The sequence below is a fragment of the Brassica rapa genome, chromosome A02, assembly GCF_000309985.2.
Source record: "Brassica rapa cultivar Chiifu-401-42 chromosome A02, CAAS_Brap_v3.01, whole genome shotgun sequence".
Lineage (NCBI taxonomy): Eukaryota > Viridiplantae > Streptophyta > Magnoliopsida > Brassicales > Brassicaceae > Brassica > Brassica rapa.
This window is the reverse complement of record NC_024796.2, coordinates 19,498,662-19,510,683: the sequence shown is the minus strand read 5'-3', so window position 1 is coordinate 19,510,683 and position 12,022 is coordinate 19,498,662. Positions and strand designations below refer to the sequence as shown.

The following is a 12,022-nucleotide window of genomic DNA, read 5'->3' as shown; positions in this document are numbered from 1 at the left end:
TAAAAAAAGAGCAAAGAGAAGTCTTATTCCAAATTTGCGTATGAGCGTTTACAACAAGGTATAAGCCTGGGCTCGAGAGCTGTTGGCGAGATTCCTAGTTCTAACAACCCTAAGATGGCTAAACCTAATTGAGTCACAGCTCGAAATAACAAAAACGGAAAGTTGCCTCTGAGAAAATCCCCCCCCTCTGTGCCTCTCGCCTAGGATTCCTTATATACTCGCTCCTAGATCGGTTTACGCTTTTCCCTTTCTGCCCTTAAGTCGTCTTAGCTTTAAAATGGAGATATTCCATTTTCCCGATCTTCGTAATTATCTTCGAAAACTTCGTATTTATCCGCGGAAACTTGACGTTAATCTTTTCTTGCAAACCAAGCATAAACCGTCTTACGGTTTATGGGATTTGGTTAAGAAATCGTAAGTGGGCTTCGAGTCACGTCTTAGGTCTCTTTGGACCGTCTTTTGACTCGAAATGTTTATTACAACTTCTTTCGATAAAATCGAACTTTTCGCGGTTTTTATCGTAAAGTTTGATTGATGACTTCAAATGACGAGAAACATGAAATGGGTTTGCTACGGTGTTCGGGAGATAGCATTTAAGAGTAGACAAGAATGCATGGATTCGTGTCGTATCGACGTTTCGGGAAAGCTCGATCGCTTCGTAACGATCGAAATGTGCACATGCTCGGTCACTACGTAGGGACCAAGCTTTGCTCGAGCTCTGTTGCTACGTAGCGACCGAGCAGTACGCATCCTCGGTCCCTACGTAGCGACCAGGCTTGGCTCGAGCTCGGTCGCTACGTAGCGACCGAGCTTGGCTCGAGGTCGTTCGCTACGTAGCGACCGAGCAGTACCCATGCTCGGTCGCTACGTAGCGACCGAGCAGTGTGCGTGCTCGGTCGCTATGTACCGACCAAGCAGTACGCGTGCTCGGTCGCTACGTAGCGACCGAGCAGTGTGCATGCTTGGTTTTCAGAAGCAACAAGGAGAAAGACTTGCTGTTCTCAGACGATCCTGCTTATTTGGAACGCACCATCCGTAGCGGTCAACGTTCCAAATCACTCGACGCAACCATTTCGTCGTCGATCGATACGCACAACCAACCGTCGACCGACACCAGACCGTCATCGTCGATCGATCCCAGTCGTTCGACAACGATCGATACTACACTGCGTACGTCGATCGATAACGTGTCGTCAAAAATGGTAAACATTATTATTCTAACTCAGGATGAGAACGGAAACCTGTATGACCAGGCCGGTCATCTGCGTAATACAACAGGTCAGAGAATAGATGCTCAGGGAACTGTAATCTCTGATGCTGAAGCTACAGGAGCTGCTCAACCTGTAGATGAGGACGCTCGATCGAAACCACTGGCCGACTACAATCGCCCAGATGAGTACTATTCCAACAGATCAGCGATTCGACTTCCGGAGATCCAGAAGCAGAATTTCGAGCTGAAGCCTCAATACTACACTCTCGTGTCGCAGATACCCTACTCTGGGTTACCGCACGAGCATCCTATGGACCATTTGGAACGGTTCGAGGATCTAATCGTTGCCATTCGGATGGAAGGAGTCCCCGAAGATTACCTGCTGTGCAAGCTCTTCAGATACACGCTGAATGGAGAAGCGATGCACTGGCTTAGGCAGCAACCCACAGGATCTTTAACATCCTGGAGCGACATCAAGAATGCTTTCTTACGAAAATTCTTCGATGAGGCGCGCGCTGAAGAACTTCGGAACAAAATTTTCACATTCTCGCAGAAGGTTGGAGAGTCCTTCAAAGATGCGTGGATTAGATTTAGGATTTTCCAGCGAGACTGTCCACACCACGGGTTTAATGAAGTGCAGCTGCTAAGCACTTTCTTCCGAGGTCTCGCCTTACAGTATCAAATGGCTCTTGATACGGCGAGTGAAGGAAACTTCACTACTCGGAATCCGTTGGAAGCTGTGAGACTTATCGAAAACCTTGCTAACAGCAGCAGCACCAAAAACACTGACTCTGAACGGAAGAAGTCTGTAGCCTCTATCGGGAAGGAACAGATGGACGAAGTAAGAGCTAAGTTAGATGTGGTGCACGAACTTCTTAGGAAGCAAGTATGTTCAGCTGAAGGAGAAGTAGCAGATATTGAAGGAGAAGAAGATGTGAACTACATCGGAGGTACCAGATTCCAAAAATTTGGAAACCAGGGCGGAAACAGAAACTTCTTTGGAAATGGCCAAAGAAGAAACCAAAGTTCACAATTTCAAAAACCCTTCAACAACAGCAAGAGTTACTCGAACTCTTACTATCAAAATCCACCACCCCAAACTCAGGAAAGCAAGATCGAAGAAATGCTTGATCGAGTACTGTTGGGACAACAACAAATCACCGTAGATTTCAACGGTAAGATAGACTCTGCCTACAACAATCTGAACACCAAAATCGAGACCTTAGGGACTCAGGTGAGAAAACTTGAAACCCAAGTAATTCAGACGGGCGAGACTATTAAGAGGCAAGAAGCTTTTGCTAGAGAAGCAGGAGCCGACAAAGGGAAACACCATTTAAATGCCATCGTAGATGATGAATTCTGGCAAGTGGTGAGAAATGAAAACCTCGAGGACGAAGATTTTGAAATCTAAAGCTCCATGAGTCTCGGCGGATCCCAATGGTGTCGACCGATGTCGATGAACTCGCATCGATCGACATACCATGATGAAGATCGATGGACGGATTACTCCAGACATCGTTCGACGTAGTCTGCCGATTCGACTGAATGCAATGCGGTTCGAATTCTAACTCATGAAGAATTCACAGCTAAGCATCCTCACCCACCCTCCCCTTTCTATGAAAAAATCGATCGATCGGTTAACTCAACCATCGATCGATAGAGTGAGTCCGACGTCGATAATCACAACACACTTCCCATCGATCGACAGGCACCTCTGACATACCGAGTGCGGTTACCCTCAATCGATAATGATTACATCAATGCACTCAGACCACCACCTAAACCATTAGCAAACCCACCCGAACCAACACCCAACCCTTTAAATAGTTCAACAGAACCTGTTCAAGAAGAACAAGAATCTGAAGGGAGAAGGTTAAGGAAAAGGAAGGAGAAGATTCCTAAAAACCTTAAGAGGGAAGCTAACGATATGGAGATGGATGGTTTCACTAAACGAGTCCTCAGAATCCCAGTCAAAAAACCTTTTGATGAAGCTTACTTCACACACCGATTGTGGATGTTCTTCAGAGAAACAAAGGTAACTGAGGAGGACATTAGGAGAATGTTTCATCAAGTCAGAGGAAAGATGAAACACAAGATCACATTGACGAAGAAGAGTGATCCTGGGAAGTTTGCAATACCATGCATAGTCAAGGGTGTTGAATTTCTCCATTCAATGTGAGACACAGGAGCATCGGTTAGTATCCTCCCTAGGATCATGGCGGACCAGCTTGGTTTGACCATCGAACCCTCAACAGAATCCTTCACCTTCGTGGATCTTTCAGAGAAACGATCCGGAGGAATCATAAGAGATCTGGAGGTACTGATTGGTAATGCCCTTGTCCCTGTAGATTTTCATGTCTTAGACATCGAGTTTAACTGGAACTTTTCACTTCTGCTTGGAAGATCCTTCCTAGCTACAGTAGGAGCTGTATGTGACATGAACAAAAACAAATTGTGTCTAACGCCGTAGACCCAAACATCCACTACGATCCCATCCGACCTAAGAGAAAGGTAATTAATTATGTGGATTATGGGAAAGAACTTGGCTTCATTGGCGCATGCCATTGTGGAGCAGAGTATGAATCTCCAGACGTCATTCTAACAGATCCCAACAATCACGCAGGAGTCACCAGAACAGAGACCAACCCAGATCTATCACGCCAACCAAAAGGGTAAGCATCGATCGACGGTATAATGGAGACATCGATCGACAGGGTAACACCAACGTCGATCGATATGGATAATCCGACGTCGATCGACAGACGCTATGAATGTGGGAGCCGCGCTTTCGACATGTGTGGAGCCAGAAAGTTCACTTGGGAACAAAGGGATGAATATGGAGTCTACAGAGATGAGCATGGACACGGACGAAGCGCAGCTGGTGAGATGATACCTGTCACAAAGGACAACATAAGGAAAATACTGGAAAGAGCATCTCTTTTTGAAGAGAGCCATATCTGTCTTCCAGAACATGCCACTTCCTTCACACTCACAAGACTGGCACCAGAACTCTACACCAAAGAAGAAATCGATGAAATGGTGTTTGGGATTTGTGGAGCTAAGGAGAAACTGGGAGAGGAGCTCAAAACACTGGTAGATGAAACACATCAGCCTTTGGATAGAGGCTACAATGAAATTTTCAGATGTATGGCAGAATTGAGGACATAAATTGATAGTTTACATCAGCAACTTGAGAAGGAAGCTACGACCTCAGCATCGATCGACGCACCATGTTCAACATCGATCGACGTCAGTCTTCCTACAGCCCAGACCCTTGCAGAACCGCGATGCTCAACACAACACAAGGATGAATTGGAAGTCTCATACATCGACACAAGGATAAACGACGTTTACTGCCCTCTCAACAACGTGGACTGGCTAAGCACCAAAATCAAAGTACTACAGAAAGACCTGGACACCATTCGCAAGAAGGACCAACATCCAGCCACATCGATCGACATGTGCACCTTCACATCGCTCGACGCCAAAGTCTCAGCAATGAATAAGAAGCTGAGGACTTACGAGGATATGCATGACCGTTTTATATCACCAGTCATGATAGATTTAAACAAATTGTCTAGTCAATTACTTGATGCCCAAATGGATATTGAGAACATTACTAATCAAATTTTTTTGCAGGAAAAATCAGCATCGATCGACAGGCTAAGAGGACCCTGGATCGATGGCAAGAAACCTGTGGATTTACTTCCTTACACAGCAGCAGAAGTTGACAAGATCACATCCAAGATCTACACTGCTCTAGACAACATGGAGGAACGACTTGACAAACGCTGCGATGACATCTACTTTCCATTCGACAACAATATCAGTGGACTAGACAACCACACAGAATGGCTACAGAAAGAAGTCAAAGTCATTCAGAGGTAACTCGCAGCTCAGCATCAGATATCAGCATCGATCGACATGACAAAGGCAAAATCGATCGACGGCAACTCACCGAGATCGACCAACGAACACATAATCGCATCGATCGACACCGAGTCTACAACAATCGGCGACCAGCTGATACACAAGACAGTGGAGTCAATGCAAAAGGAACTGACAGATCTTTCAGCATACGCCTATGACAACATAGGCTGGTACCAGGTCAGCATTGAGAACATTCAAGAAAGGCTACAGAACATCTCCATTGTACTTGGGAAGATGGATGACAAATGGACAAGAAATGATGAGGCCACAAGAAGTTTCATTGCATCTTGGTCCAGAATGCGCAGAGATGACGTGGATGCTTGCTTTCCAACAAGCAGCTGCTTCTCCACCCAATAGCCAATCACTACCACAGTCAAGCTAAATGACTATAACCAAGCGCTGAGTGGGAGGCAACCCACTATTAGGTATTTTACTTTGGTTTTATTAGCTAGCATTTAATTTCTTTCGTTTTATTTCTCTCAGATTTAGGAGACCCAAGTAGGAGGACCTGAATATCGACCGACGACGAGACGTCGACATTGTTCGACATAGGCAACCACACGACGATCGATGTAACACTTACCCATCGATCGATATCTAACCCGGTCAGATGTATCTTACCTACTTGTTACATTTCGTACATCATACACTTTTTATCATAACTCCGGCTGAGTTACACTGGGACAGTGTAATTTAAGTCTGGGGAAGATTTACTGATATAATTTATTTTATTCTTACGTAAAAAGGAATTTCAAATAAATTATGCTTAGCTATCGAAAATAGGGACTATAATCTTATATTGGTTTAAACATGAATATCTAACCAATCTTTAGCACCATTTTAGATTTACTGATTGCAGATAGCACTAAAGATGCTAAAGCAGATCAACCTATCAACTACACACTTGCCTTGAACCGTACAGAGTAACCAAAGCTGATTTCCAACCCTAAACCTGACATAACCGCTTGTGTTGGGGCTTGGTATACATGGGATCAGATTCTTCAGATAGGTCTGGAGGGTAACGCCTGGTTTAGATTATTTATCACATTTTCTCTCTCTAGATTTCGACCCTAGATTAGTTATATTTATTTAAAAAAAAATAATAATAATAATAATAATAATAAATAAAAAAATATAAGAAAGATCTATTGTTTAATTAGGATGAGTCTGAACAGGACTTGGTGGCTAAAACCATTAAGGCTTGATTCATAAAGACTTAAATAAAAGAGTTCGAAACGGGACTTGGAGGCGGCAATCTTCAAGGCTCGCTTTCGCAAAGAACTCTTGGATATAGGTCAAAAAGAAGTGAACATAACTTGGTGGCAACCACCATTAAGTTTTGATTCATGGAAGCATGTCCAATCTTGGTCACTGATCCTGCAATGGAAGCAGACTTTGACTCAAGAGAGAAATTTAGAAAGAGAGAAACTAGGAACTAACTTTTACCTGCAGCTCCAGATACCTGTCTGAAATGCTTGCATCCTGTGATCGATACTCCCAAGGTAAAGCATTCACTTTATATTTATGCTAAGAAATGAAATCAGTAGAGGGGATATCAGACGTGAATTGATGAGTTGTGTTATGTTAGAAATGATTGCTAAGCTAGGATATTGCATAGTATGCTTTTGTGATTAGGACTGTTTAAATGTGGTTGCAAAATTGTTGAGGTAAGATTTCTATGTTTTTAAAATCTTAAGTTCCCAAATATTTTCAAACCTCTTTCAGAGAGACTGCATGTATGTTTTGCTTGAGGACACGCAAAAGGGTAAGTCTAGGAGAGTTGATATACCTTAGATTTGACCCATTTTTATCCATGGTATATTATTATTTTACTATATATATATATCTATGTTTTCTACTCTATTAGGTATTTTTTCAGGTTCATGTGCATTTCGGAGTAAAGCTATGACTTTGGAGCATTTTGGAGCATAAAAGACATTTCACCCGAGCTGACCACTTAGAGGTCGACGAGAGGAAGAATAATCGATCGATACGCATCAGTGCTGACGATCGATATCCGGAAATGCCTCGACAGATGAAGATTAATATCGATCGATGTACACAAGTACCGTCGATCGATGTCGAGACACCAGACGCGACATTTTGGATTCAGCAGACTTAAAAACCAAGGCCAAGCCAAATTACCAAAATGCCCTGACGAGTTTTCAACCTAGTAGAATATATACTGCCTAAGTGTTTGACGGCAGAGAGAGATAGCTTTTCTTTTCTAGACCTAGTTTTGTTACAAGTTTCATTTGGGAGAGAAGATCACTTGTGATTGGAACTCCTTGTTTCATTTTCTTATCATCTATTCTATGAGTTTCTATTTATCCATTGATATGAATTGCTTTGCTATGTCTGAGTAGTTCAACTGTTAGATCCAGGGTTCAAATAGGTTTGTGGGATTAGCCCCAAACTATAGATCTGCCTTGTTGTGATATTCAAGATAGATTTGTATTCATTTCTTGTTTTAGCCTAGCTAACTAGAACATGATCATAGGATTGCATATTCAAGCACCCTTGTTATCCAATCCTGACACCTATCTATCATATTAGGATTGCTACAGAGGGCTAACCGCCAATTTAGGATCTTAGTAGAGCATTTTCAAACTCGCGCATAGGCCTGGTTAGAACCCGTCGATCGATGTCCTCAACTGACAATCAATCGATGTTGGCAAAAGTGTATCGGTCGACGTCTTAATAGACTATCGATCAACACTCTCTTGTGTCTGCATCTAACCGGTGAGACACAAGATCTAGTCTGTTAACCAGTGGTACATGCGACAGCTGATCACTGAGTTAAGCGAATGAGCTATAATATATCATGCATGCAACAGTTAGGCATCTATAGGAATTATAATCTCCAACACCTGAATAGTGGCCCTGCATCTAATATCATTTCCAACCTAAGTTACATTTATCATTTACTCGCTTGTTACTATTGCTATTTTATTTAAAACATTACAACCTTTAGAATTAATAAACACTAGATTTAATTGTTCCCTAGCTCCTTGTGGATTCGATCCCTAAGTACTACATCTGAACCTCTTTTGATGAGAATAACACTCCTTAGGGTAATTTGAGTGGTATCAGAAGGGTGGTGGATATTATAAGATATGCGGTATCATTGGTTGGCCGATCATGTTCTTGTCTGATTGTTGGTTGACCGGTTAATGATACTTGTATAAGCTAAGTATTTAACATTACATGTGTACTGAACTCATGCATATATATGGTTAACTAGGGATTCGTTGTTGACTTATTTTAATGCAGGTTCCCGTTACTTGAAGCTAGATCATGGCTAGAGGCCAAGTCTAACTTAGTAACGGTTTGCATAGCCTTAGCATTTATTGCATGCTAGGGCTAGATTGATTATTATTTTGGGTTGTGTGGGTTAGAGTCTAGGTTGCGGGTAGAGGCCACCAGCTCACTGAGTAACATTAGGTTGCTCACCCAACTCCGCCTTTTTGCAGGTCGCTTTAGGTAAGGATGATCGGATCGTTTGGAGCTGGACGTTAGAACTGCCGGTGTAGATTTTCATGCCTTTTGTAAACGGTATTGTGAATTGAGTTATGTTGACTCGATTTGGTATTAGGTCGTGCCCAGTCTTGAATTATTCAATTTATGAATATTTCTTAAATCAATAAAAGTAATTGTTTTATATGCACTTCATGAGTACTCTGATATTTGACTAGTCCGGTCTAACACAACATTAGGTCGTAGTACGGGTTGAAAAGTCTTAGGCCTCGATCTAACAGAAAACGCTAAATCTAAGCACAGGTTGCAAAGCCTTGTGCCTTGACGCAGCGGAACGAGTTAGTGGATGAACTGATCTATGTCGTGGACTAAGTATTGTGACTCTGGCTGGATCATCCCTAGCCCATTACGTAGCGCTTCCAGACCATGGTGTTGGGTTGGACGTTCAGTCATGTTCTTGTTTGATTGTTGGCTGGCCGGCTGGCTCATTCTTCTCCAATCCTGGGTGTTGGACGGTCGATTGGTCATGTTCTTATTTGATTGTTGGCCGGTTCATCGACCATATGTCTAAGATGGTTCGGGGGTGTTACAGGTGGTCCCTGGGATCGGACTCAGAGTGCTTCCCAGAGGGGACCCAGGTAGTCTGATACCACTCAAATTACCCTAAGGAGTGTTACTCTCATCAAAAGAGGTTCAGATGTAGTACTTAGGGATCGAATCCACAAGGAACTAGGGAACAATTAAATCTAGTGTTTATTAATTCTAAAGGTTGTAATGTTTTAATGAAATAGCAATAGTAACAAGCGAGTAAATGATAAATGTAACTTAGGTTGGAAATGGTATTAGATGCAAGGCCACTATTCATTTGTTGGAGATTATAATTCCTATAGATGCCTAACTGTTGCATGCATGATATATTAGAGCTCATTCGCTTAACTCAGTGATCAGCTGTTGCATGTACCGCTGGTTAACAGACTAGATCTTGTATCTCACCGGTTAGATGCAGACACAAGAGAGTGTCGATCGATAGTCTATTAACACGTCGACCGATACACGTTTGCCAACATCGATCGATTGTCAGTTGAGGACATCGATCGACGGGTTCTAGCCAGGCCTATGCGCGAGTATGAAAATGCTCTACTAAGATTCTAAATTGGCGGTTAGCCCTCTCTAGCAATCCTAATATGATAGATAGATGTCAGGATGGGATAACAAGGGTGCTTGAATATGCAATCCTATGATCAAGTTCTAGTTAGCTAGGCTAAAACAAGCAATAAATACAAATCTATCATGAATATCACAGCAAGGCAGATCTATAGTTTGGGACTAATCCCACAAACCTATCTGAACCCTGGATCTAACAGTTGAACTACTCAGACATAGCAAAGCAATTCATATCAATAGATAAATAGAAACTCATAGAATAAATGATAAAAAAAATGAAACAAGGAGTTCCAATCACAAGTGATCTTCTCTCCCAAATGAAACTTGTAACAAAACTAGGTCTAGAAAAGAAAAGCTCTCTCTCTCTCTGCCGTCAAACACTTAGGCAGTATATATTCTACTAGGTTGAAAACTGGTCAGGGCATTTTGGTAATTTGGCTTGGCCTTGGTTTTTAAGTCTGCTGAATCCAAAATGTCGCGTCTGGTGTCTCGACATCGATCGATGGTACTTGTGTACATCGATCGATATTAATCTTCATCTGTCGAGGCATTTCCTGATATCGATCGTCAGCACTGATGCGCATCGATCGATTATTCTTCCTCTCGTCGACCTCTAAATGGTCAGTTCGGGTGAAATGTCCTTTAAGATCCAAAATGCTCTAAAGTCATAGCTTTACTCGAAATGCACCTGAACCTGAAAACATACCTAGAAGAGTAGAAAACATAGATATATATATAGTAAAATACTAATATACCATGGATAAAAATGAGTCAAATCCAAGGTATATCAACTCCCCCAGACTTACCCTTTTGCTTGTCCTCAAGCAAAACATACAGACAGTCTCTCTGAATGAGGTTTGAAAATATTTAGGGATTTAATATTTTAAAAACATAGAAATCTTTCCTCAACAATTTTGCAACCACATTTAAAAAGTCCTAATCACAAAAGCACACTATGCAATATCCTAGCTTAGCAACCATTGCTAACATAACACAACTCATCAATTCACGTCTGACATCCCCTCTACTGATTTCATTTCTTAGCATAAATATAAAGTGAATGCTTTACCTTGGGAGTATCGATCACAGGATGCAAGGATTTCAGACAGGTATCTGGAGCTGAAGGTAAAAGTTAGTTCCTAGTTTTTCTCTCTAAATTTCTCTCTTGAGTCAAAGTCTGCTTCCATTGCAGGATCAGTGACCAAGATTGGACAGGCTTCCATGAATCAAAACTTAATGGTGGTTGCCACCAAGTTCTGTTCACTTCTTTTTGACCTATATCCAAGAGTTCTTTGCGAAAGCGAGCCTTGAAGATTGCCGCCCCCAAGTCCCGTTTCGAACTCTTTTATTTGAGTCTTTATGAATCAAGCCTTAATGGTTTTAGCCACCAAGTCCTGTTCAGACTCATCCTAATTAAACAATAGATCTTATTTATATATTTTTTTTTTATTTTTTATTTTATATACTCACTAACTAATCTAGGGTCGAAATCTAGAGAGAGAAAATGTGATAAATAATCTAAACCAGGCGTTACCTTTAAGACTTGTCTGAAGAATCCGATCCCATGTATACCAAGCCCCAAGACAAGCGGTTATGTCAGGTTTAGTGTTGGAAATCAGCTTTGGTTACTTCATACGGTTCAACGTAAGTGTGTAGTTGATAGGTTGATCCGCTTTAGCATCTTTAGTGCTATCTGCAATCAGTAAATCTAAAATGGTGCTAAAGATTGCTTAGATATTCATGTTTAAATCAATATAGGATTATAGTCCCAATTTTCAACAGCTAAGCATAATTTATTTGAAATTCCTTTTTTACATAAGAATAAAATAAATTATATCAGTAAATCTCCTCCCAGACTTAAATTACACTGTCTCAGTGTAACTGAGCCGGAGTTATGATGAATAGTTTATAATCTACGAAATATAACAAGTAGGTAAGATACATCTGACCGGATTAAATATCGATCGATGTGTAAGTGTTACATCGATCGTCGTGTGGTTGCCTATATCGAACGATGTCGACGTCTCGTCGTCGGTAGATATTCAAGTCCTCCTACTTGGGTCTCCTAAATCTGAAAGAAATAAAACGAAAGAAATTAAATGCTAGCTAATAAAACCAAAGTAAAATACCTAATAGTGGGTTACCTCCCACTCAGCGCTTGGTTATAGTTATTTAGCTTGACTGTGGTAGTGATTGGCTATTGGGTGGAGAAGCAGCTGCTTGTTGGAAAGCAGGCATCCA

At 41.7% G+C, this 12,022-nt stretch overlaps 1 non-coding gene across 1 annotated transcript; it reads right to left on the bottom strand.

Annotated features, from left to right (window-relative positions):
* Positions 1-1,731: 1,731 nt before the first annotated feature.
* On the bottom strand, positions 1,732-1,837 carry LOC117132248. The gene has a single exon (XR_004455808.1). It is a non-coding gene; the product is annotated as a small nucleolar RNA R71 (small nucleolar RNA).
* Positions 1,838-12,022: the final 10,185 nt, after the last annotated feature.